Source organism: Folsomia candida, unplaced genomic scaffold (genome assembly GCF_002217175.1).
Source record: "Folsomia candida strain VU population unplaced genomic scaffold, ASM221717v1 Fcan01_Sc053, whole genome shotgun sequence".
Taxonomy (NCBI): Eukaryota; Metazoa; Arthropoda; class Collembola; order Entomobryomorpha; family Isotomidae; genus Folsomia; species Folsomia candida.
Genome location: NW_019091245.1, coordinates 422,847 through 428,241, shown reverse-complemented (window position 1 = coordinate 428,241; position 5,395 = coordinate 422,847). Strand labels below are relative to the sequence as shown.

General features: G+C 34.9%; 1 long non-coding RNA gene across 1 annotated transcript; it reads right to left on the bottom strand.

Moving 5' to 3' along the window:
* LOC118433452 lies at window positions 1-534 on the bottom strand. Its single transcript, XR_004833379.1, has 3 exons — window positions 365-534; window positions 164-300; window positions 1-91 (listed from the first exon to the last, which is right to left on the bottom strand). It is a non-coding gene; the product is annotated as an uncharacterized LOC118433452 (long non-coding RNA).
* Window positions 535-5,395: the final 4,861 nt, after the last annotated feature.

Below are 5,395 nucleotides of genomic sequence, written 5' to 3'. Positions count from 1 at the left end.
GCCATCTTTTGAGCCAGAATAACGCCAGCAGGGGAGAATTTCAACAATTGCTGCGGCGAATTGTTTTTGCACCGACGTCGCAGGTGAGTCTCTGGAATTGGATAAATTAGTTGCAATAAATATAAAATAAAAATTCAGGTCAAACTGTTTATTATATCCTTACCCCTTTATCTCTATAAGTTTTGACACAAATTCATTAATGAGAATTGTCGAAGATTTATCGTCCACGAAGCCTTTACTCTTGCAATCTTCGACAATACCGTGTATTACATTGTTTTGTTGAACCGTGGTTTGGAGAATCTAAAATAATAGTTAGTAAAGTTGTTATAATAATCTGGCACAATTAACTAAGTATGTACTGTACTTGTTTAAAATTATCCCCTATTCCAAACGATTGAGAAAGCCCAATATTTCCTGCCGCAGGTAAAACTACAGACAAATATTATTGCATATTAGTACGATAACTTTCACTCATTAAAAAAATATCACACTTATTCAATGGAATTTCCTCAACAGTTATAGCTTAAAAACTGAAAATGGTAATATACTAGACTAGAAGTGTTTATTCGAAAAAGACTTACAATAACTTGATTACGATGTATTATTGTAGCTTAGGTCAATTTCCAATACTGACGACTCTTCTTCTAGCTTGAATATGATATTTTGAATCCCATCTAGGCTGACCAAAATTGGGAAAACATCAGAGTCCACCTCGGCACCGTATTCATCCACGAAAGTAATATTTTCTGCTTCATCCAACTCAAATTTGCTTCTTACTAATAAATACAAAGAAAAAGTTCGCAAAACTTTAATAAATCCCAATAAATACTGTTTAAAAATAGTGTAAGGATATGTTTGCTTACCTGATGATAGAAATTCTTCAAAATTTCCGTCGGATGAAATTAATTTCTTGCCCCTAATATTATTTGAAACCCGAACTAGTTTAGTAGAACTCATTGTGAAAAAAATTATGGAAAAAAATAAAGGAGAATGAAATGAAGGAGAGTCACTACTGGCTCCCGGGCGAGCGTCGTGTAACGGCCAAACATGAGACAAGAAAATTTGGTATTATATCAATACCAATATTGCAGTCTTTCAATACCATGGGCAGTAAAATCTATACAAATTCTCTCGGTATTGAAAATGTTACGTCTGGTTTTAACTTGTAGTATTGTTTCAATACCGAAATTGTGCTATGAACTTAATACTGCGATGTTGGTATTAAATTCTTTTTAGAATCAATACCCAGTTTCTTACAGTGTATTCATAATCAATTAATTAATATTGATTTAAATTAATGCACGCGTTGATGCAAAGGTCGGTTCGAGATACATATTTGCATATGTGTGGATTGAGTCAAAAGTTCTGGAACATATAAAACCATTTTATTACGGAGCGCGAAAGTTGATAGTGTTGAAGTTGAAATTTTAACAAATTTGCAAATCTATCACTATCACAAATTCGATTGTAAACATACAACTAAACGGTGTTTGTACTATCGGTCGTCCTTTCGTATCAACTTTCTCGCCTGTTGTTCAAAGCATGGTAAATTTCATGACTCTGTCGCCACATTCTGCACTATTTGACTCATGACACGTCGAAATCGTTGCACGTTTAAAACGTGACGTTTTTCCGTGCCGTCATGAAAACTTGCTCTTACACAAGGCCAGAAATCTTACAGATAATTGATTAGCTTGAAGGACATTGGGGGCATTTTAGGATTTTTGTTGGCTAATTTTATAGTACATGAATTCACATGATATATACGAGAGTTTTGCAATGTTATCATTTTTGAAGTGGTGGCACGACATACATATTATTGCCATGTTGTCACCGTTTCTGCAAAGGTGCACCACTCGATTTTGGGGGGGGGGGCTTGGTTTTTAGCCTTATCGTTTTAGACGGTTCAGTTGCCAACCTTCTTGACTTTAAATTCTGTTACTATGTACATATGTAAATCGGTTTAAACATAACGTGAAGTATCTAACGTGAAAGAAATCAAACAAAATATTGGTTTTCCTTAGCGTATGTATGTATGTATGTATGAGTACATGAAACACAGTCCCACAACTTATGACTCAATCCTTACATTGATCAATGCGATAACATAATAATGATTTCCAGTCAATACATACAGTTAAGTTTGTATGTAGGAAGATACCGAGAATATGCTTTGTTATCCTTAAATTGTTGGTAAGTTAATAACATAATAATTAGCTAATATTAATTGCATGATTCTGATATTTATTTGGAAAAGAAAAAGATCCGAACGTGTTCACATACTCTGCAATTTTCCTGTTTAAAGGAACCGTGGAGTCATTTATAAAATTAGTCCACTCCTGACCCTGACATCAATTCCGCGAGTATTTATGTGTTTATGATGTACCGTACATTATGCACGGCCTGCGGATCTTGTCACTTCTTACGTCACACCAGTCTGAACAGCATTCCCCGTCGCGGTCACGTTTCTGCCAATTGGCGGTGCACAAAATACGTGGATAAATTTGATGAAAATATGTGTCAATTTTTAAATATTTTTTTATTGCACGCCTTTTGCTAAAAAAATCATAAAAGTTGCCAACCAGTTTTTGAGGGATACAAATTAAATTCAAATTTTGCAATTTCTGCAATGAAAAGTAAAGTTTAAAGTTAATTTGTCGGTGTTAAACGGTTATCACATATGGTTTTTGTTAAAACGATGTATAATTTTTTTTAAATTTACCGGAAGGGACTAGGAAGAATGATTTTTAAAATGAGGTAATGTCACAACTACTCGAATTTTTGCATTTACATGCCTATTTTACATTTTAACAAACAAATAGCAAAAAATAAAAGGAGGAAAAACTTAAATGCGTGGGAATTGAACCTGGATTTATGCAATACAAAAACAAAATGATAAAAAGTTACGCCACGAGGGTGCACGTATGGCACACCCCTCTCAAAACTTCGCTACATACAGCAAAAACGATTATTTGAGAAATTACCGACGGAGTTCAGGCTGGTTGTGACATTAATGCCAGGGGGATTGATTGTATGTGTAATATCCACTCTCTTAAAAGGCATTTAATAGAAATAGGAATGGCGTTCATTACGATATTCGCGTACTACAGTTTAGCCATGGGTCAGAGCGATTTATCGGACGTGCTTTCAATATTTACATATGCTTGAACAATTGCTCCTTAATTTTTATATATACGTATGTACAGTACATATATAAAAGATGTTATCAGACCCCAACACTTTTCCGATACAAATTTTTATGACATCAGAACGGCTTCATGGAATTGGATGAAATTTTGCATATTTATTCACCTTGAAGTAAGGTACAGATTAATTAATTCCTGGATTATCCAACGGGTCAAATTGAGACACGAAGGGGTGATTTGTAAAATTCGCATGTCAAAAAAGTTTTCAGACCCTGCGTGTTTTTTGTGCTCCTGCAAATATCTCCTTCATATTTTTATAAAATTCAGCATAATTTGTCAGGTAGGCAATCATCCTTCAACCGTAAATTATTGTAGAACCTGCCATAGTGTTAATTTGCAATACAATTTATACAGAATTCGTGGAAAAAATATTTATCTTGGACTTCGAGAAAACGTCGTCAAACGTTACGAGAAGGGACTTGGATATAAAAAGGTTGCCAAAAAGCTTATGATACACAAGGGTATAGTTGAATGCATCATAAAAAAATTCAAAAAATTTAGCACCGTGGCGAGTTTACCAAAACTTGGTCGGTCATAATGCACCGCGGGAAGGATGGATCGTCATATAATCTTAAAAATCGAACAAAATACGAAGTTATCTGCACCAGTTTTGACTGTTGCAATGACGGGAGAATGTGGACTTGATGTTTCTGCCCAACTTACAAGAAATCGCATCCATCAAGTAGGATTTAGGGGCAGATCTGTACGGAAAAAACCATTCTCAACAGGGGGTCATATTGCAAAGTGTTTTGCATGGGCAAAAAAGTCCGGACCTTGGACCGTGTCAGACTGGAAACGGGTTTCGTGGAGCGAAGAGACCAAGATTAACCTATTCGGTGCTGATGGGGTGACACGAGTGTGGAGAAAATACGACAACGCCGATGAAACGAAATATTGCTAGCCTACGGTAAAAGATGGTGGTGAGAGTCGTAAGGTTTGGGTATGTATATCCTAGAAAGCGGTCAGAAATTTTGAAATTATGAATGGTATCATAGGCTCCAACTACTATCGCGATATTCTGGAAAGAAATTTGATAACATCTAGAAACACGCTTCAGCTGGGAAACAATTTCATAGTTTAACGGTTCAGGGACCGTGATCAGAGTTCAAACTTATTGAAGAATTGGCTCACTTCTAGTAACATTAAATTTCTTAATTGGCCTCCACAGTCTCCTGACATGAACGTAATTAAGCATTTGTGGTCAATTATCAAACCAAAAATGGCCAAACGCAATCCTGGAAATTTAAAAAGATTGAGGAAGCGATCAAACTGGAGTGGGAACAACTCGACACATCATTTACAAACTCTTTGATGGAATCAATGCCACGACATGTCGTGGTCCTCCTGAAGGCTAAAGGTGGACATACCAAGTACTAGTACTGGTGAAATATTGTTAAAATATGAAATGTAAAACAATTAATTGCAAATTTATTGAGGGTCTGATTACTTTTTTGACGGAGATTATTTTAATTTCTCTGTATGTATATAATAAATACATGTCACTCAGGCAGATTAATGCTTATCTCAATTAATCGAGTATTTAATACTTACACAATGTGCAAAATTTCGTTCAATTCCATGAAGCGGTTTAGACGTTATAAAAATTCCCATGGAAAAAGTGGTGGGGTCTGATAACATCTTTTATACTGTATTTAGGTTAGAGACACAATATACATATACATACGAACATAAAAATAAATTATTGCTTCGTTTGGTGCGCGTGAAATTGCAATTGTGCCGCATAATGCAGAAATTCGTAAAATGCAATGGAACCTATGAAACCACATGACATGCAGGACATAAAAAACCATAGCAACAAAAACTAGCACCACCTAGCGCAATACATACACACATGTAAGTAGTAAATAATTTTCAAATTTTTCCCATTTCCACTAATTTTAGTGGGTGGTAAAAATTGAATTTTTCCCATTTTTTCCACTGATTTGGAAAAAATGGTTTATACCACTCGCTACCCAACTTACATACTTGTCCGGAGAAGTTGAAGTTAATTTTCGATAACAAAGAATGAGTTATGCTCTTTGAATACATACTACTGTTCATTTAGATATCGAGTCTTTCTAATACATACATTTCAGCAATGGCTTTTATCCATTTATAAATATCATATGTATGAATTTTTTATATAAATTTAAAATATCTTGATTGCGAACTATCGTTAATCCTAATTA